The sequence below is a fragment of the Orbicella faveolata genome, unplaced genomic scaffold (assembly GCF_042242905.1).
Source record: "Orbicella faveolata isolate gen_17 unplaced genomic scaffold, um_ofav_v1 contig_34, whole genome shotgun sequence".
NCBI lineage: Eukaryota > Metazoa > Cnidaria > Anthozoa > Scleractinia > Merulinidae > Orbicella > Orbicella faveolata.
Window position 1 is genome coordinate 8604756 of NW_028301563.1, and position 22745 is coordinate 8627500.

The 22745-nt window shown below is 40.3% G+C and overlaps 1 protein-coding gene, 1 non-coding gene and 2 pseudogenes across 2 annotated transcripts in view; 2 read left to right on the forward strand and 2 right to left on the reverse strand.

Moving 5' to 3' along the window:
• Positions 1–444, reverse strand: part of LOC149104585 (solute carrier family 25 member 32-like) — a 33014-nt pseudogene extending 32570 nt beyond the window's left edge.
• The window catches only part of LOC149104582 (uncharacterized), a 148006-nt gene that overhangs the window by 85512 nt on the left and 39749 nt on the right, over positions 1–22745 (reverse strand). The gene's annotated exons all lie outside the window — the stretch shown is intronic.
• Trnal-uag (transfer RNA leucine (anticodon UAG)) lies at positions 20791–20872 on the forward strand. Its single transcript has one exon. It is a non-coding gene; the product is annotated as a tRNA-Leu (tRNA).
• The window catches only part of LOC149104593 (melatonin receptor type 1B-B-like), a 1310-nt pseudogene continuing 559 nt past the window's right edge, over positions 21995–22745 (forward strand).

The following is a 22745-nucleotide window of genomic DNA, read 5'->3' on the forward strand; positions in this document are numbered from 1 at the left end:
CTCACAAATTTGCTGCGGTTTCAAAGGACACGACTTGATCGCGTACGAGTCGAAAGTTCAAGTTGTTGTGTCCCTAGGGAGTTTGTGAGTTTTGACCCACGACACGTGACACGTCCTCCTCCATTCGGAAAATGTATTTGAGTTGGGATGTATATCAAAAACTGTTAACTGTTTATAGTAGACTTGTCCGTACAAACTTGACAGTGTAAAACTGGCACTTTTTAAACATTAGTAACAGTAATTCCTGTCCATTATTTTCAATATAATTCATGATTTCCACATACACTGTAACTACATGTACTCACCAAGCATTCCTTTATACTGAGGTGCCTGATTAATTTCAGCTTGTGCATAAGTGTATTGAAGGCATAAGCGAGTTTTCACAACCCATATTGGGTTTCTTCCTGAGAGAGTTCCAATTCCTGGAACAGCATTTGTTTCATTTAACAGTTAAGCTAAGCATTACGAGCATACATGTAGATGATGGTTTATACGACCATGTATGCTTTGATTCATAATTTTCCCTAATAAATGAACAAGAAAAGATAAAATTTAATTTTTTTAAGATTGAATTTTAAAAATCAGAAAACTAAAAAGAGACATTCACCAATTTTTACTAAATCTCTTTTAAGTGTAAAGATTATTAATAATATATCATTTTATTGATTGTGCTATTGGACTTGAGAAGAGTGATAAATATGTTAAATATGTTGTCACAACTGACAGTTTTCATTTTATTTACAGTGTATGTAAGATCTCTACATGCATATATCAAGACTGAAAATCACATATTTCTTAGTTGGAAATAGCTCACCATGGGAATCTTGTAGACGAATTTCCCGGTCATATTTTACCTTAATTTTAGATTTTGATGAATGCAATAGAGGTTTCTCAGAAATGCCACTTGAACCCCATCTGCAAGAACACCAATGGAGGGTACAACTGCTCTTGTAAAGGCGGATACTCTGAGATGGACATAATTGCACAGGTATGTTTTTTGTCTGTATATAAAAGTATATCTTATGATATTTTATGTCGAGAAATGGATGAGATTCATTGACTTCACGTCAGCCTGTGCAAACCTAATCAGCACGGAACCCAGCAGAACAAACACACAAGCAAACAAAAGAGAAATAGTATTTTCACAGCATGTTATTCCTCTGTAGGTTAATGGCGGTAACATTGCGTCAAGTGGTGTCAACGATTCTCCTGTACACATTTATAATAATCCCTTGTGGAGAAAAAAAAAAAGTGAGAGTCAGGTTTCTTGACTTGCCAATAGCATAGGTCGACGATGTAAAGCTGTAGTGGCCACAGAAGGCATAACATTTTAGCAGCATGTCAAGACCTAATGCAATCACGGTTCCTCTGATTTGAATTATTTGACCACCAATATTTGCATTCGATCGTACCTTTCAGATATCGACGAGTGTTTTATCGGAAGCCATAACTGTGGAAACAAGCCGAATTCTGAGTGAAGTAATACCGAAGGATCATTCAACTGCCCTTGTGATTTTGGATACGTAAGCAACGACAATGGGCAAACTTGTACAGGTAAACACTCTACATCTTATTACATTTTAATTACCTTTCAATCCATTGTCTAGTAAGGACTTCTTTCATTCGATTAGCCATTTTTTCGCAAAGGTGATTGTCCATTTACCCACGCTCGAGAAGGCGGTAGAAATCTAAAGCGCAATTTCAATACTGATTATTTTTGCCAACGGCTTTGCAGTCACCGACCCTAGCTATATCTGACGTGTAAATACATTTTCTCGAGCATTTTTAGCAAACTGAATAAATTGAGCAAATCTCCATATTTAGTAAACACAACATTAGACTACGAATAGTCCCTCTTCCGCTTAGTCCGTCGAGCGAGACCGTAAATAAACCGCGAGAAAAAAATGGTCGCGTGAACTCGCGTGACGATTTTCTTCTCGCGGTTTTCTATCGCGTCACGCACGGCGGACAAAGCGAAAGAGAGGCTACTCGTAGTCTAACACAATATACAAGCGTCAAATATAGCAAATCCTGTTACGTTCGCAACTAGCAAAAGTCGCCTGACAGTATTTACAAATACAGTTTTATTTTTTTAGACATGAGTTTTATATCGGTGAAAACCGTGAGAAAACTATTTGTTTACAATATGCAACTTAAACAACTAAACTTACAACAAAGCATGCAACTCAAGTATCACTGTTTAGGGATTAGCGGAATTAAAACAATGAAATTTTATTAAGTGTCTCACATCATGGTTTCAAATCAGGAAGACTTAACAACTCCTACTGAAGATATCTCGCCGAAGCAACGTTACAGTTTTTATAGAAAACGCGACGAAGGGTTCTACAATAAAGAGTCGCTTACCGCAATTTGGCAATTCGCTTCAGTGTGAATTTTCCAGGCAGAAACGCCAAGCAAAACTTGTGAGGAGTGAAACGAACTAATATTTTTGATTGATCAATGAAACGACCACATTTTACCGTTTTTACCGTTTCTTAAAGTCTCTAAACACACCAAACACGTTTGATTTTTCTAGTTGATCTATGTGACTTTCTCCCGCAATGTCTGCAGGGACCGACGCTCGCTTGCTCTTACGTTGACGTTATAACCAAACTTTCTCGGTTTGATGGTGCACTAAAAACCTTTACCCATGGTGCCCCTCTGGTGCACTTTGCGAGCTGAAGCTCCGCTATGAGCCAATTCTTTTATAACATCCAAATTAATAAAGAAAAAAACTGTACGTGCGATGACGAAATGAAATGCAATTCACAGTTTATGCATAACGCAATTCAACTCACTCTCCTTTCTCATTTTTTTTTTTTCTTTTGGTGTTTGTTTTTTTCTTTAGTTAGTCCATGCCAAACGAAACCCTAAACAGTTCTGATAGAAATATTACCAATAAAAAATCTCTGCGTAATCCATTATGTGACATTACTGAATCACTGTCCAGCAATGGCGCCTGGTATCGTTTTCAAGGAGCTGCGGGAACAAGATTACCAACCGATTGTCCATCAGTCAAACGATGTCAAACTGACTATCCTGGATTGTTGAATGTTGATGACAAAAGTCTGTTATGGGTTCTATGATGAGACTAATTGTTGCGCCCGATCGATATTCATTCACATAAAGAATTGTAGTTTCTACTTTGTCTACAAATTGTTTCCTATTTCTACATGTAGTCTCCGACACTGTGGAACCGACTAAACCAAGTAAATACACTAAATAGGTATCCAAAGAGTACTGTGAGAGTTTGTATGGAGCTTTGTATGAGTTATAGATTTAACAAATAGTGAACGCCATAGCGTGGACTATTGAGTTATGGATGCACGCGGGAGGTTGCTAAGCACGAAAGAAGCGTAAGAGTCGCACGAGGCGATCGCCTCGTGCGACTCTAGCTTCTTGAGTGCTTAACAAACCTCCCAAGTGCATCCATAACTCAATAGTGCACGCTATGGCGTTTACCATTTGTTTATAACATAACATTGAGACATTGGAACAAGAGAAGTCCTTTTATTGAGCTACATCACAAAAAAATGTTCGTGTAGTCTTACATGACAAGAGAAAACAAGCGCGCGAAAATTCATTCATGACAACCGACTGCACACCAGTAACTCGATAAAGTTTCATCTTCAGACAACTATGAAGACAGTTTCGCATTTCTGGCAGAAGGACGTCGGTCATTACTTTGGAAACAATGTCTGTCAAAAGATTTGCTTTGTAAACATTAGCACACACGTCAACAGCGTACACCCATGGGCAAATAGTACACGCTAAATTAACCAATCAGAGCGCACGCTTTGCTTTAGTTATGTTATAATTAAAATTGGATCAAGAACTATATCCGTTTCTCCTTTGAAAAGGTACAATTAAGAATTGGCAAAAAAACTAGCCACTAGCATCACCGGTGCCATTCTTTTGTTGGTTACGCTTATAGAAAGTAGCCAAATGCAGGTGAAGTTAACGCAGCCGGCACCGAGCCCTACTTGTTCACTGTATGTCTCACTTAGCGCGCGCGCTCGATGTGTGACGTCGCTTGACGTTGCAACATGAATTAAAAACTGGCCAGTATCAATCGCATTAGTGTGGACAGCGAAAACAGATCCTTTCGAAAATGCTAGTGCCATTCACATAACATCGTAGGCGCAGATTATGGTTGTGTGTTTACAATACTCTTCACAGATTAACCTCTTGGAAAGTTTTAGCGAGAATTTGTGTGGACGAGGAATGTGCTACGAAAGTAGTGGCGTGGACGTGAAGCTTTTTATACGTTTTCAGTAAAAAGAGACATCATTGAACACGCATCATTTCCGGAAAACGCATTGAAAACAAATTTTGAAGGGGCCTAGATCAACTAATATTTCAATCAACGGTCTTACTCAGTTAAATAGGGAGTTTAAGAAAACCACGACGGCAACGGCACCGGGTGCGTCGCTAATGAGCAGAACAATGGCCCTGGACGTGCGTTATAATTCTTTGTACATATCTTTACTGTCCTTTGAAAAACAACAGCATGAAATGACTAAATTCTGCGTTGTCTGGAGAATGTGTTCAGTTTTATTTTCATGACTGTAAAGCGACATAGAACTGTATATATTCGCTATACGAATAAAGTGATTGTATTGTATTGTTGTAAGGTGAACCACGACGGCTAATTTTTTAAATTTTTATTTCAAATTTATCGCTGTGTCCCAGATGCAGTTTCGTGACAGTTTTGACAGTGATAAACAAAGTAAATAACTTTAGAGTACCGCGAAATTCGTCGGTAAAATATATATATATATATATATATATATATATATATATATATATATATATATTTTTTTTTTTTTTTTTTTTTTAATCGACGTTGTCCTCGGCGTCGCCGCCGTGGTTACTTAAACTGACTCCCTAATAGTTTTTCGTGTACGCATGCAGTACTTACATGTAGAAAGTAAAAAATTCTTAATAAACTATAGTTTCTAGTTTAATTGAGTTTCGATATATACAAATATGAATGATACAGGTATCTACATTAGAACAATGTTAATTCCCTGCAGATGAATAGCGGGTACATAAGGACACTAGATTCTGACTTACAGAACGCTCTAACTAACTGGTCTGCTTAGATGGGAAAAATGGCTGGCGGAAATTACATAGCGCTTAGTGACATAAGCTTACTATAGTCAGATCTGCCCAGCCGGACCGGTCAAATTGTAGGTCGGTATGTATGTATATATACGCGATTATTAAAATCTCGATCAGTGTTTACTGTAATTCAAGAGTTTTCACAGGGTTATCCATCATAATTGTTCGCGTTGTTAGTCGTGGACCAGGATGTAGATTCGTTTCTGTGCAGGCTACGTAATTATGCTAAAAAGCTGCTATTTAAGAAGTTTGTCCGTTGGGAGTTGTCACTCGATGGCGTCTCCGTTTTTGATCACTCCATTCTGGAAATTTTGTTTTTGGTATATATATATATATATATATATATATATATATATATATATATTTTGTTTAGCACATTTGTTGTATTAATAAGTATCCTAAGGCTGCTTATGTTTATAACAATAAACTATGCTAAGGCTGTTTATGTTTGATCAATAAACAAGATGCCCCCTCCTACAAGACTGTTTTTTTTTTACTTGTACTACGTTAGAAATTATTTTGTTTTCGTTTCACTGCAGAGTGATTAGACAGCAAGAGCCATCACACCCTGCTCTACAAATATGTCAAGCGCACGCGTAATTGTTTGGGTCGTTTTTATTTTCATTTTACTTTAGTTTTCTATATTATTGTGGGGGCTATTTTTAAGAAAATAATTACTTCAATAACGCTTGTTGGATATGAGCTGATCACAGCTTCGTTGGCTATCTATTAAAGAGCTTAAAAAACCACGAGGGCAACTGCAACTGGAACGTCCCTAAACAAGATATTGATTATTACAGGGAGCTTTAGCAAAGCACGACGGCGACGGCAACGAGGGCGTCACCAAAACAAAAGATTTAATGATGAAAACAATCATCCTGTGCACGTGCATTAAGGCTGTCGCACACTAGCCGATTTTTTTGTTGTTGAACTGCAAATTTTTTGTCGCGGTCAAATCGGGTTAAAATTTGTCGGACCATCAGCTTCCTGCACACCAGCCGAGGCTTGGGGCTGAGTCATTTAAAATCAAGATGGCGCCTCTTACGCTGACGTGACTCTCATGACATTTTCTACTTGGTTGAGGCGCGCGCGAGCCCCGTCAAATTGTCTTCGTCCACCGCACACTAGACGAAAAGGCCCGACAAATTGTTTTTAGATCTCGCATTGTCAGATAAAATTACCTGACAAGCCCCGATCTTGTTGCAGACTTGTCTGAATTCACCGCACACTAGCCGACAAGTGAAGATATTTTGTCGGCCGACAAAAAATCGGCTAATATGCGGCGGCTCTTATAAATCTATGTACATTTCTTTGCCATTCTCTACAAAACAGCGACGTGAAATGACCAATTTTTCGTACCTTCTTTAGGAATTGAAAGCTGTCGGTGCATGTTTGGCCTGAGCAAGGTTTTAGACCGATAGGCGTACTGAACAGATTTACACAGTTGCAATATTCGAAGATAAAATATAAATACATTTTCTACAAGGCATCGTACTCGGCGTTGCTGTCGTCATTGCTAAAGCTTCCTAAATAGCTTTACCAACGACGACGAGGGAAACGCCGAGCACGATGCCTGGTCAAAACTGAGCTTACTGTTTACCAGCGAAATTCCCAATTGTTTAGATCTGCTCAGTTCGCCAATGGCTCTAAAACCCTGCTCACGCTAAATATGCAATGACAGCTTTCAATTCCAAATGGAAATACGATAAATTAGCCGTCGTCGATTTCGTCCCTCAGGTTACGCAGAACTTGGTCATCTCAATTTCTCGTTTTGTAGAGGGCGGCAAAGAAATGTACAGAGAATTATAACGCACGTGTATAGCTATTGTTTTGCTCATTTTAAAAACTTCTGATTAGTAGCGTTCTCGTTCCCTGTTGTTAATTTTGCATACGGAGACTAAGCCCACAGTACGAGCGCCAGTCAAAACTGTCCTACTAAAACGACACGATATCAGATAGTCTTTTTCTTCGCAACCAACAAAACTTTAGATAACGCTAAAATTGTTGTGGCCTCTTTGAATACTTAGCTCGAGAATTCAGGGTTCAATTTCACGAGGAACAACTTACAGTATTTTCTTCAAAATTACACAACTATTTTTCTACCTCAGACATTCGACGAACTACATATGAGTTGCTGGACGCGTGACACCCATTTTCTGGCTCCAAATTAAAGGCTTGGAGACAAAATGTTTCATAAAAATTTTCACTATATATATTTACAATCTGAGAGTTTTCGGAATTATAAATCCCTTTTCGGAAATATATATTCAATGCCGTCTCCAGTGAGAAAGGTTGTCTGACTGCAATTATTACTTCTACTTATAGCCAAAGACAGTTCACTGGGGAAGTTTTAGGGAACTGTTTTCCGATCTGAAATGCAGTAGACTGTTTTTACAAGAGCATTGTTCCCTCGTCTTTGCACTTCTAAGGGGACGCTTAGATTTATTCATGACGATTTTTTTTCACCGCATATAAGAAATTAAAACGACAACACCGTATTAATCGGATGGGCTGTATTTTTTATTCCTCAGGGTTAGCAAATTTAAGATTTGGAAAGAAATGTAAGTTTACCTTCATCGCTCGTATTTTGTGTTGTGTGGCGGCCGTAATAAAATTTAAGTACGCGGTCAACTGGTGCGAGGTCTGGAACCAAGAATTTAGGAAAATAAGAGAAATTCTGATATCTCGCCGAGCCACTCCCTGTCAATAACTGATGTAGTTATAATTTTACATTATCAAGACTATACAATGTAATTTTTAACTTCGACTCCATTGCCAAGATTCTCTTCTTGTTGTCTACGCTGACACCGGTTTTTATATTACGAGAAAGGTTCGCACGTTTTTTTTTTTTCTTTTGTACGTTTTTGTTTGTTTGTCCTTGGGAGGAGGGGGATAGTTCTTTTCGCCCTATGAATCGTGTGCTCGTTTTGTAACCAGTGTAATATATCTTTTAAAAATCCATAAATTATCAGACTGAAAACCGTAATAAAACAAAGCAAGAACTGCAATGGTGGACAAAAGAGCTTGGGATACTGATGCCATTCAACGTGCTTGTCTGTGTTTATCTTTTATCTTCTTCACTGAAGTTTGAAAAAGCACTGCAATTCTTTTTAACGAGCCGTTGCTATTCCCCCCTCCCTACTAAATACAATATTAAAACTCAGACGAAATTACACATTGTAGGTAGGTTGGGGGGAGGGGCTAAGTAGGTAAAGTTGTTTTTGCTCGCGACTGTTGTCTGGCGTGTGTGCAAAAAAGCGCCAAGAGCGCAAATTTGTCTCAAGACTTTTGTCCATGATTGCAGGTGAAAACTAAATTAACTGAATCCTCTTCGTTCTATGGGGGTGTCTGGTGAAGGGTTTATAGTGGTAGCACGTTTTCAGCGATGTGGTCCATCTTAGTGCCAGGCAACTGGTGAATGGCTGACTGGCTGTACTGGTTCACACATACACTGAACGCCCCAACTCGCACTCTTGACATGGTGACGGCCACACTCCGGGCAACGGCATCGACCTGCCGCGTAAACTACATAACTAATAATTGTCCGCTACATGCCACATGGCATATAGGGCCGCAGCATCTTCCCTCCACCTCAATTTGTCTCTAGCCCTGTCAGTGCTCTGTTTGTCTCACAACCCTTTCGCGAATTCTTCTTCAATAAAAACATGAACTACTTTAAGAATGACGAAGTCAAACTGTGAATATAAACACTGGTCGCATAATGATCACAATTTCTTCTATATTGACAACGTGTACTTTAGGTAAACTACGTCTATTTGACAATCTTTATCTTTCGCTTTCTTCACCTATTGGAGACTTAAAGATATTTTCGGGAACAAGGGGGCAAGGTCATCATGTTACATGGAAAAACGGATAATTTTGGATTATTTTAAGGGAACAAGTGCTGTCTGGGAATTATCAACAGACTCCTGATGTCAAGGAACAAAATTGCAAAAGTTTTATGACATTATGAAAAAGTGTAAGCTCTGACTAGAAGATCTTGCGTCGTAAACCTTATTGATTTTGAGCGCCTTTTACTCCCAATATTCTACAACCCCTTCGGGTATTCAACATCGAGAATTTATCATTTAAAATGAAATAAATTCAGGGCAACACACCGGATGAAAAAGGGAAACCATTAACGATACGAACTTAATAAGCCATCCAGTTCACAAAAATAACATTCAAACTGTTCTCACTGCATAATTAATTAGCTCATTGCAAAACATGCTGTTATTCCATAGCATTCCCCCGTTTTCGCCCGTGCTGGTGGCGTCAGTAATGCTTTGCGCCATTTGGAGTTTATATTTGGTCTCTCCGCTTGAAGCGTGGTCTTTTCGTCCTGTACTCCACAAAGACAGTCGTCTTTTGGGACCCGCTCACCTCCCCTTGTGGCGGTTGACCAAGCTCCTATCTGCCCATATCCTCGTTGCATGCCTACTGCCTCATCAGTCGCGGACTCTTCCCATAACTTAATCTTATGCGATGAGGTAATGAGTATGCAGTGAGGATATGGTACTGATGAGAGTATAGCAATCAAAAAGCTTGATGCGATGAGAAGAAATAGCGAGAATCTGAAGCTGAGTCATCTTGCGCGTAGTTATTTGTGATAAGTAAAACCGGAATGTTTGAAGTTTGGTTTCTTCTGGGATCCAAGGTCTAGCTGCAGAAAATCCCTTTTAATATCGCTTGAAGACAGTGAATTAGCTTACCTGTATGTCTTTTATTTCGAATAAAGAAAAAGTTCACATTTACACAAGAATGGCTATCCTTTAGACATATCCAGCCAACCTCGGTAAAGAAATTCATTAAATAACCGGATCCTCAAATAAACAAATAGAACAGAATTAAAGCATATGCGTGCTGTGGTCTGCTGAGTCATCCGTCACGCGAAAAAGTGACATGATTGGCTTATGTCTGACATCAAAGCGTTGTTTTAACTGTGAGTCATATCATGCCATCTTTCATTAGTCGTTGTTAGCTTTTGTTTAAGCATAATTCGACCAGACATCACTGGTGATTAATGGATACTATAATGACTTGTATCTGAGATTGATTAGATAGAGATATGAGTCGCAGTTTAAGAATGAGTGTTTCTCTGCTTTTCGTTTTCGTGTCATGGAGTCCAGTAATCCTTTGTCCAACTCGGGCGCAGGGTGAGTTTGAAAATGTACTCCTTACCTGCTTTGTAATTCATATAGATAGTATCTTCATTAAGTTTTCTTCAGTTTAGCTAAAGATGTCTCTTGACGGATTCTTGATAATTTGGGAAACGAATCAATAGGCAGAAATTATACCTAATTTTTTTTCGAAATCGCATCACACCCTTTCTATTCGGTCTTACGCAAAGTCAGTGCCATATTTCTCCGCCGTACTGTATTAATCTTGTCAAGCGCGGACATGTGACGAGAATAAAGAAATCAAGCGTAGTATAGACTGTTAATGTCACGATATTCTGTTCAATTTTCTAAATTAAATGATATCTTAGATGGCCATCTGCTTCTCTTCGAGATCAAGGGTTAGTTTTAAGTCTTTCGTTTGAATCGGGAGACAAGACGGTCGCTGATGATCTCCGTTTAGCCGTAGATTTGGACGTGATGTGATAAACTGTTACACGCAATTGTGCTCATAACCAATTCATTCTAAAAAATGATGCACTGTCAGAATCTGAAACGAAGAAATGAAACGAATCTTAAATCAGCAACTTTACCTCTAAAATATGAAACAAAAGTGACAGCAGTAGAGAAAAAAAGCTGTGTTTTACTTGATAAAAGGTTGATGCTGGGTATTTTCCTCTTCATGTCTAACAGCCTACTTGAGGTGCTTACCGTAAATCCTTGAAAAATTACCCGATCGATCCTTTTAAGTCTTGTAAACAACGTCGAAATTGGATTAATTCCATTATTAAATTATCAAATTACTTTAATTTTCTTATGTTGTGATGTGAACATAATTTTACTCTGTATCATATGTATATAATCGATGCTTTGAATTAAAATAGTCGGTTTCTTAGCACGAGAAGCATAATCTTCCCTACCTTTTCTTAGCCTGTAACTGAAATTGCATGTCAGAGGAAGTTAATCTGCTGCCGTTTGTTTAAAACCACCCGCAATGCAGGCCAATTTGCGCCAGCAACAGAAATCTGTTCTATTATTTACTTGTTCGGTTTTTCAGCTCGTACTTGTAGAAGGTTTACTTCCGTAATCCGATAGAAACAAATAACTCGAAAAAAAGCTCGTGAAAGTGTCAGAAAAAAGTATATAAAAAGAAACTAAATAGGAACATCAGATTTTATTATATTTTTATTTACAGTGTAATAACGAAAATGGCTGTGATCGTGATGTTTACCTGCCGCTAATTTTGAAATAATCACTCTTTCAGCGAAGGTTGACACAAGAGGTCTTGACGCAAGGGTAAAAATAATATCGAATTAAATGCCAAACCTGCCAAAGATGAAGACCCACTCTCGTTTAAATTTGCCATACATACAACTGTACCTAAAAGAAATACGTTCATGATGCAGATTTAACGTACATGTCGTGTCTCGTATAATTAGCAATTTCCTTGGCAATCTATTTCCGGTCTTGTTGCACGAAACTTCTTCTTATACATAATAAGCCCTATTAGTCGACCAAACAGAAGCCAATAATTCGAGGGAACAGTTCCTTCTTTTTCTATAACCTGGCAAAAACGCGAGCTCCAAACCTATTACTGCTTAAACGAAACTTGAAAAGCTAATAGGCACCTCTTTTCTTATCCGAATATTAATATGCTGTCTGCATAGACAGGTGGCAAGAACAAGGTGGATATTATATCGATGTAACACCAAATCCTCACAAGGACAATTACTAAGAAATGTATGATGATTACTAATGAGAATTTACGCTTGATCTCGGGGACGGATAGATTAAAAAAAACATGTCGCCCCTCTCACTTTCAAAAGTCGATTTTAATTTACGTTCTTCGTTAATTATCATTAAATTACGACTTGGAGGTGCCCAGTGTCCCAACATCAGTGTCCAATGTGTTATAAAGGCGGAATGCACCAGACGTTCGAGTAACAAATAGAAAAAAAAAAAAATGTGCCGAGATTATTTACATGTCATTGCAAACTTCTGTGCGACTGTTTTAAATAATTATTAGCCCCTAAAGCTGCTTTAGCAGGTCACAATTCAAGGCCAGTAAGCTATTTTCTCTACCATTTTCGTTTCAAAAAAAAAAAAAAAACAGAAAAAAAAGAAAAAACGTCAAATGATCTTGAAGTTTTCGTACGCGGTGTTCCTTCAGTACGTCCACCTTGTTTGCCACTGTGATATCATCTCTTCTAAATGAATGAATGCCGAATGAACGAACGAACGAACAAAAATATTGAGACGAGTACGAGCTGAGGACAAGCTTGCGTATATTGCATGAGACGCTTGTATCTCTGAGTAGAGTCCAGCTTTTTCAAAAGGTCCCAATGGTCCATTTATATCAGAGGCAATTGACTTTGCTGCAAATAAATTAGCTGAAATTTTACCATTAATTTGAACGTCTCCTAACGACAGATGAGCGAAGCCACAAGTTTGTCTGCACGCAACCAAATGTTCATGCATGCTTAAATTACATGCAAAAATTTGCAAGCTGCGGTGCCTTTAAAGTGCCTATGAAGTAAAAAATAATTGCTGCCTACTTGAAAGGCTTTTCAAAGTAAAGAAGAATGGCGTTTTTCTGGCCTTTCCTGTTCAAAAAAAAAAAAAAAACCATCATATAGAAAAAAAACGTAAACCTCATTAATATTACATAACAAAACGGGGCTCGAGGCCTGTAATGAACATTTCTGCAAGATGTGGCACGCTCGTCAAAACAAAAGCTTTATTATCGCTAGACGCTTTTTTTCCTTCCATTCGGCGCAAGAAGAAAAGCATAAAACTAGCACCAGGGTGTTGAAAACCCATCGACGTAAACCCAGCTTTGTGAAGCGTGGTGAAGCTAAGACTTCTCACCATCCCGTTGCTCACAAAAGGGCTGTGGTCAAGTCTCTGACTGATCGTGCAGAAGCTATCCCGTCTTCTGTTGACCAACAATCAAAGGAAATGAAACATGTGATCGCGGCACTCAGGACGAATTTTCCACCCGGCTCAAAGAACATCAAAAAGCGGTTGTAAACAAACACTCGCACAAGTCAGCTTTAGCGGAACATTGTTTACACTCTGGCCACACCATCTCCTGGGAATCTTCAAAGATTTTACGTACAAGCACAAATTGGCGCAACAGACGTATTTTAGAAGCATGGGAAATTAACACTTAATCCGCTTAACCGTGGTGATGGCATGCATTTGCCGCACGAATTTTTAAATTTAGCCCTAAGGGACAGAACATGATTAGCTCCGATTCTCTGTCTCTGTCTCTGTCTCTGTCTCTGTCTCTGTCTCTGTCTCTGTCTCTGTCTCTCTCTGTCTCTGTCTCTCTCTGTCTCTCTGTCTCTCTGTCTCTCTGTCTCTCTGTCTCTCTCTCTCTCTGTCTCTCTGTCTCTCTCTCTCTCTATATATATATATATGGCATCCTCGTCTCGGAGAGGCGATGGTCAGCGCATCAGTATCGACAGGCTCTTAAGTGACTCTAAAGCCTGATTCTTGAGTGGCAGTCTTTGTTGCAGCTGGTACAGATGTAGTTGGTGGCCTCACGAACTGATACTTGTCGTTCCTTTCTCGCCGCCTGCTTGATTGTCGCCTCGGCCCTGGCCTTCGTCTCGGCCCTGAGTGTTCCCTCCTTCACACCGTGATGCCAGGCGGCGCGGTCTTGCGCGAGGACCTCCCAGGTATTGGGATTGAATTCAGCGAGTCGCAGGTCACGCTTGCAAACATCCTTAAAGCGAAGGAGTGGTCGGCCCACGCGTCGGGCGCCCTCCCACAGTTCCCTGTAGAGGACTTGCCTTGATAAGCGATCGGGTTCCATACGGTGAACATGACCGAGCCACCGTAGGCGTCTTTGGATGAGTAGTGTAGGGATGCTCGGCATGTCGGCTCGTTGAAGAACATTGTTGTTGGAGACTCTGTCCTGCCATTTGATCTGAAGGAGACGCCGGAGGCAGCGGAGGTGGAACCCGTTGAGCCGCTTCTCTCGTCTGGCGTATGTGGGCCACGACTCGCTTCCGTAAAGGAGAGTGGAAAGGACACAAGATCGGTAGACTTGCAGCTTGGTCCTCTCGCTCAACAGGTCGTTAATCCACACTCTCTTGTTGAGTTTGGCCATAACGCCGGCTGTCTTGGCGATCCTTGAACTGATCTCGACATCTAGCGACGCCTTGCTTGACACTGTTGACCCTAGGTAAGTGAAAGAGTCCACGACCTCCAGTTCAGTGTTGCTGATGGTAATGACGGGAGGTGTCTCTGCATCTTGGGCTAGGATGTTTGTCTTCTTTAGACTGATGGTAAGGCCGAACTCCTTGCAGGCGTGAGACAACTTATCAACCAAGCGTTGAAGGCCTGCCTCGTTGTGGGATGCCAGGGCAGCATCATCCGCGAACAACAGCTCGCGTATGAGCACTTTAAGAGTCTTGGTTTTGGCGCGGAGTCTGGCAATGTTGAAAAGCTTGCCATCTGACCTCGTCCGAATGTATACACCCTCCGAGCAATCGGCAAAGGCGTAGTGAAGTAACATCGAGAAGAAAATCCCGAACAGGGTTGGCGCCAAAACGCAGCCCTGCTTTACTCCACTGCTGACTGGGAAGGCATCCGAGGTGGCTCCATCAAAGCAGACGGTGCTCTGCATGTCCTTGTGGAAGGCGATGATGAGGGCGAGGAGTTTTGGTGGACAGCCGATCTTCTGAAGGATTTGGAAGAGCCCACTACGACTGACCAGGTCAAAGGCTTTTGTCAGGTCCACAAAAGCGAGGAACAATGGCTGCTGCTGCTCACGACACTTCTCCTGCAGCTGGCGGAGGAAGAAGATCATATCTACTGTGAATCTGCCGGCTCTGAAGCCACACTGGGACTCTGGATAAACTCGCGAAGCAAGACTCTGCAGGCGACCCAGTGCGACACGTGCAGAGACTTTGCCTACAATGCTGAGGAGTGAAATGCCGCGATAGTTATTACAATCGCTTCGGTCACCCTTGTTTTTGTAAAGGGCGACTATACTAGCATCTCTCATGTCTTGTGGGATGTGTCCTTTCTCCCAGCAATGGCAGAGGAGCTCGTGAAGCGGCTGGAGGATGGAAGGTTTGCCATGCTTTAGGACTTCTACTGGTATGCTGTCCAACCCTGGTGCCTTGCCACAGGCGAGGTTGTCAATGGCTTTGCTGAGCTCCTCTAGTGTGGGCATCTCGTCTAGCTCCTCCATGGCTGCAGGTCCGGGCAAGGCATCAAGGGCAGCGTCTGTCACGATGTTCTGGGTCGAGTAGAGCTCGAGATAGTGCTCGACCCAACGCTGCAGCTGCTTGCTCTGGTCGATGATGACTTCGCCAGACTTCGCTTTGAGCGGTGCTGTTTTGACGCTCGTGAGGCCGTGAGGCGGCGACTGTCTGGATCTTGGCGCACAGGTTCTGCCAGTCCACGTTAGCACAGCGGCTGGCGGTCTGCTGGGCTTTGCTCTTAGCTACTCTGAGGGCGTCGCGTGTGCTATGGCAAGAGTTCTGCTTGTATGCCAGCAGGGCTATCCTTTTGGCTTCCGTGACTGGCTGCATTTCATCCCAATGCGCCTCGAACCAGTCAGCATTCTTGCGCTCTTTTCTTCCGAAAGCGGACATGGCCGAGTCGTAAATAGCGTCGCGGAGGTGAGACCATCAAAAAACAAGCAGGGATGGTAAAGATTTTAAAAGTTTTCGACAGATTACAAAGGACGAAATTTTAAAAAAAATTGAAGCCTTGGGAATGTGAATCACGCCTCCGAGAGAACCAGCAAATTGTAGTCTCCAAAACTGAACAGAGTTGCTTACTTAGGTCAGTTGCGCTTTGAGTGCCTTAAAGGTTTACTAGAAGTTATTGTTTGGGTTGTGATAGGGGAGCTTACTTTTTGATGTCATTTTGTTTAGGAGGCGTGGTCGTGGGAAGAGGCGCCATCGGTACACTGTTATTGACGAGGACGAAGATGACAAGCTTGAGAGTATGGAGATGCTACCAAAAGGAGGTAAGCGACTTGAAGGGTTTGTCCCTTTTGCTGCTGGAATTTCGTTTGCTAACCTCACTCTCAAATATGTTCAAGAGGCAGCCTGTGCAAGTACCGCTAAGAGTATCTCACGGGAATCTCTTAAGATAACCATATAGAATTTTTATTTTTGGGCTTCACATTATGATCACTTCTTCAACCTCAAAAATTATTTTTAGTATTGATTGCTTTCCCTCGACCAATCATGCGTGATTTTGCACTTTTCCCGCCCTCTTCATCAACGTTTTCCAGCGCTCACCATCCGTGACGTGTTTTCCGCGCTTAGCACCATTGAGACGTTTTTCCGCTCTTGCTTGCCTCTAGTCTCATGTTTTCTCGTGCCTGCCATTGGTTTTCATGCTTGTTTTGAGTTCTGAATTGTCAATCACGTCATTGCCGCCATAATTATCGGCTCAGTAATAACGTTGGTATGAGATCATCCGTCAATTTTAGTTATTTTTCCTCCAGGTAAATACTTGAGTACAAGCTTGATGTTAAGCGATACGGACGAGGACAGCGATGCGGAGTCGACTGTTTTTGTAGTTAAAAAGCGGCACATGAACGGCTCGGTGAATGGCTATATCAGGAAAGATACGTGATATAGAGTATATACGGGCATCCTATATATAACATAGTGGTCAGCGTGAACATCCCAGCACGAGAGGAGCGCGCATACTGACAGTGGAGCAAGATCTAACGGCAGTGATGGCTTAATCACTAAGTTTACAGACTTGTCTGGCTTGTAGAAAGAAACTTAAAGAGAAATCACCATAAGAACCAAACATTGTTCTGTTTCTCACGTAGAAAATTTTATTAATATGCTACGACCTCGATCAGGAAGGCTGGCAAAAATCACTTGGCCGACAATGGTGAAACATCTTTGGCCCTGTTCACCGCAAACACTCACTGTATGTATTCAAATTTGTAAATCATCCCCCGCGTCTCTTAAATGAGACATTTGTTTTTTTTGCACCTAAAAGGTCTTGTATTAGAGGACATCTATGTTCGCAAACAATTGTAACTTTTAGGGGGATTTAACACTGAACAATAAATGATTTTAAAAGTACGGATGAAGAAAAGTAACCACAATGAACAGTTTACTTAAAGCGTTGTTCCATTGCTGTGGGTATACTACTCTCTAATTTGGTAAATTGTTTTAAACTAAAAAAAGTGTCAAATTTCGTATCCCAAGAATGTTGAATTGAATTGTAGATACTAGCGTACACAACATAACGAGAGAAATGTTTATTATAATTATACAAATTTTACCTATGAAATGTCCAGCGAGATATTTCGCTGTATTACAAACAACAGTTTGAAATTATTAATTTATTAGTGTGCAACACAGCAAGGATAATGTGTTTTGTAATATTATAAACTCTCTACCTACGTCTTGTACCTTTGCATAAAATGGTTCTTGTTGTGCGGCAAGAATGATAATAATGAACGTTTACATTCATTTGCAAACATTTTTTCCGTGTTTTTAACAGTCATGGAAATTAATTAAAGGGGCTCAGTCACGGCATTTTGAGTTATTTGGGCAACGTACAAAATTACCTTTTAATTGAAGAAAACACGAAAATTGTAGTTTATTAAGATGGAAAAACACCAAAGAGATAATAATAAATCATAAAGGAACAGCGATGGAGAAGGATGGAGAAGATTAACACGGATTGCAAACGACAGACTTGGAAAATTTAGGCTAAACGTTTCAAGGTGCACAAACCGTGACGTAGCTCCTTAACGTAGAGCCAGTAATTATTCCACAAGAGTAGTTATTACACAACATGCAACACGAATGGCAATACGCACAACAACGCTTTTCAACTTACAATGAAGCATTGTTGTGCGACAAGTTGTAGGAAAATGTTGCTCATATCACATGGCTTTTATATAACATACACTTTCATTTTTCATTTCATAGCCGTGTATTAAAAGTAAAATGACGGAATTGATTTGTTTTGTTTAATTTGTTTGAGGCGTCACGCACTTCTCAGAAGGGTAAACCGGATTGGCTGAGAAAATAATACAACAAACTAAAGAAACAGTGAAGCGCGCCCTTAGAACAATACGTACGAAGCATAAGCGGTAGTGAGATTTAAGTGAATGATAACCAAGGAGGAGTTGTCATGGTGTTTCATTAAAATTTTACCAAGTAAGTTTACTCAGTATGCTAAAATAATCACTAGTTCGACTGTTTATATATAAAAGTACGCATTTTCTTACTTTTAAAACTTGTTTTATAGAACAAGGTATATCCGTAAAATAGATGAAACAAGGAGAACTTTAAAGCCTGGTTTTCAGCACAAGCACAAGCGCAAGCTCAAGCGTAAGCACAAGCGCAAGCACACAAACGTAAGCAATAGGGACGACCCTATAGTGAAAACGAAGTTCGACGCAAACACAAGTACAAACACAATCATCCGATCCTTCCGGCATTTTAGAAAACTGACGGTTTAGGCGCGCGCGGTAATCCGGATCCAGTGGTTTCAGTGACCAAACACAACCACGTCTAGTAAATATCCTTCTGCTTGTGTTATGCCTGAGCGGTATTTCGTTTTCACTTGTTGCAGCGCAAACGCAAGCATGAGCGCAAGCACAAGAAAAAGGAAACATTTTGAACCTTGTCCTTGTGCTTGCGCTTGTACTTATGCCTGTGACAGGGCCGTTTTCACGGTGAAATAAGACTACATATCGTGTTTGCGCTTGTGCTTAGCGTCGCTGGTGAAAACCAGGCTTAAGCGTCTCGGATACACGAAGGAAATTTTGTGCATGTCAGGATATAGGCAAGCATATATTTATGTATTGTTCTTGTCTCGGGACAATTTCAAGATAATTTGCGACAATAAATTAGCAAAGATGAATGAATAAATAAGTAGAGTTTTGTAATATTAGCATTTTGTCATGTCTTGTTCATTTTCAAAGATTTGTATGCCATTTTGGGAAGATCTTTGGAAACCACACGATGTGTTTGAAATTCATATAAACAGTATTAACAAGACATGTTTCGGATGAAACATCATCCATCGTCTATCTTAAAAAATTTAGTTTTAAAGAAACTCTTAAGCAGCAAGGAAAATTAATGTTACTAAAACATCGTTAGGAGATATCAGTAACAACATATGTTCATAATTGTAAGACGCCCTAAGTTTCGCTGTTGTCGTCTGCTGTTACTTGCAAAAAAATTCGGACGTAAAATTTTTGGACGTTTTATTTCGGACGTAAAATTTGCGGTACTTTTTATCTAATGTCGGATAAATTTCGGACAACAATTTCGGACATTTTGCTGAAACATAGCTCAAGGAAATTTGCGAAACGAAACACGAATTAGACTGAAACAGCATCTGTGAAAATAATAGTTTTACTGCACCTTGAAGGTTTTGCGACTCAATACAATGAAGAGAAAACAACACAAATGTTATCATGCCGTTACTCCACTAGAGTTTGCGCCCTAAAGCCCAGTATGAAGGAAAGTAAGAGCGTTGGGGTTACTTCCAAGATATAAACTGCACTAACTATTTCGGAAGTTTGAAAATTTCGGACGGTTTTATTTTCGGGCATTTTTGTCCGAAATTAAAATCGTCTTTATTTTTTTTTGCCAATAATGTACCCACCTTTGTTTTGTGACCAATTACCAGGCCTCCTTGGCGGTATAAAAATACCAACGTTCCAAGCGCATGCAGTTTCTGTAATTGGATATGATCAAAGAAGTAGGGAGACCCACGCCAAACAGTATAACAGGAAGTGGAGTTCTTCCCGCCCTTCCGCCCTGTAAGTTCCAGGATAAACATGGAAGAAATTCAGTTTATCAACCCTCGACTACATTTTGTGAAGGTATGCACACACACGAGGGTAAAATTCTGCGGGACTAGTCCTGATGATGAACGGCTAGGAAATAAGCATTACACTGGCTGGCTGATTTACTTGTGTTCAGAATAGTTTGGAATCGTTTATCAATTTCGTCATCATTTAACAAAAATAATAATAATAATAATAATAATAATAATAATAATAATAATAATAATATTAATATTAATAAAAAACAGAATAAAATAGTAGTGGCCAGTGCAAGGGGCCTATAGGGACTGGAAAGTTGTTCTTCCAAATGTTTTCCGAAAACCGACACATAAGCCCTCCATCTTCTTTATCGGGCTAACGTGATTTGTTTAACAACTGCGCCCTCGTCAACCATCACGCGAAAGAAATCTCGAGCACAAAATCTTATTGTTAACTACTACAGCAGAGCCCCATGGCTAAGAAAATTTGGCACTCCATCGAGTCAAAAAGTTGTGATTTTCACTTTGTCCATATACAACCGTACGCGCGCCAGTCTCTTGTGACAACAGACTAAAGGTTTGCAGCACAAACCTGCAATTTTGTGTATTTTAAGAGTTTCAAGAGCAGCGCACTGTAGGTTTTGTGCTGTAATCCGTAAGAGTGCGTACTTAAACTATTATACTACTCGCCTTCGTTTTCTATTAGAAAACTCGGGGTCGTAGCACGATTATTAAATATTATCAAAAAATTGTGAAAAGAGCTGGTAGCGTGGCCGAGTGGTCTAAGGCGCTGGTTTTAGACATCAGTCATTTCGATGGCGTGGGTTCGAATCCCACCGCTGCCACAAAATCATATTTTGTCGTTCGGGATCTAAGCTCATCTGCCAAAATCCGATAGGCCTGTAGAAATGTTGTCGTAAGATACACAGCAGCGAAATGCAATGACTTTAGAAACTTAAGTAGTATTTTTTCGCACTCAGCGTCGTAATTTTGCTGCAATGCATAAATTTTGCACGAAAAGCTACCTATTGAATGAATGAGTGAATTATTTAAGTCTCAATGATATTTAGCTTTAAAAAAAAAAACAACTAATTGGGACACTATTGAAACACTTCCTTTGGGTATTTTGGGTATTTTGGGGGTATTAAAATGGCAAATTTCTGCCAGCAGGTTCTTAAACTTCCAGACGGGCCGGGTTCTTACTACACATGCGGGATTTTACTCTACTACCGTAGTAATAATTCGATCCAGTGTCCCGCGTCAGTGCCACGCCTCCTACGTGCTGTCACGAGCTGCTGCTCTACAAACACGTGTTCCTACGCAACCAATGAGGGGCAAAAACGAGGAAGTTAATTTATCTGCCTCAACTGACAGATACAGCTTCAAAACGGTCAGTAACAATAGCAGTGTTTATCATAATACTAGTATATCTTCTCCTTACCGGTTCACACATGTTTTCTTGAGTAATTTTCTGATAATTTTGTGTTACTTCGGGAACATTGTCTGTAGGTTATGGACAATTTCATTTGTTCTCGTCCCCTGTCTTAAAACTGTATTAAAACTGTAAAGAAAAGTTATAGTGTCGGCCCCTAAGGCAGCTGTTTCATCCTAGTAAGGACTCATCGACTTGAATGTTTCCCTAAAGTTAGTTTACGCATCTCTAGTCTCCTTGGCTATTACTGTGCACTTACAATTGCACTCACAGAAGTGATTCGTTTATCTTGAAATAAATGCGTAAAAATATGAATTAAATGATAATGACAGGCCGGAAGTTGAACAGCTAATGTCGTTATTCCTGCTTGTCGCTTATATTTGTTCTTCGTTATGGCAATGTCCTAGTTGCGCCTCGCGTACTTTTCTTAACGGTGTTAAAAGAGCGTCGCAATGGATGACAGATCTTCTTGCTGTTTAAATTTTTATTACTTGTAGTGTTTCATTGATTACGTCTCAAAAAGATCCCGCCAATTCTTATCGTGTTTTGTGGCAGCTTTTCGCTAAATTATACTTAGAGTTTTTAGTTCAACCCCTACGAAACACGATTTAGAATTAATTGCTCTGCTCTCGACCAATCAGTATCGAGTAATTCTGGTGAATTTTTTTAGTGTTTGAGGAAAGAGCAAGGGTAACAAGACAGGTATCAGTAATAATACTCGGTTCAGGAACGTAGTCACCATCGCCTATAAACAGACGGACAGAGCGTTACCACTGTTATTTTAGAAGGCACACCCGCATCTACTACATCTAAAGAATGCTAATGGTTCACACAGTTAGCTAAGAAATAACACAACCCGAACACTTTCGCAGATAGATTCGAATTGTTTAAGCTTCCTTGAATCACGAGGTCATGAATAGATTACTTTCTGTCGAGCTTGCCACGCGAACTAAGGCTCTAGAGTGGACTGAAACAGTTTTGTTTGCTGTTATTAATATTGTCGCCCTCTTCGGCAATGTTCTAACTTGTTACGCCGCGTACAGAAACCAGAGACTTCGTACGCTTGCCAACGTGTTTGTGATAGCACTTGGTGTAAGCGATATTCTCATGTCCACCTTCTGTATGCCTTTTACAGTTGTAACCCTGTTTCACAGCCAGTGGATGTTTGGCGAGACTTTTTGTCGACTTCACGGTTTCGGAGTTTTGACATTTGGACTGGTGTCTCTTCAGACTATGGGATTAATTGCAATTAGTCGATACTGCCACGTTATCAAACCAGAAAAGTA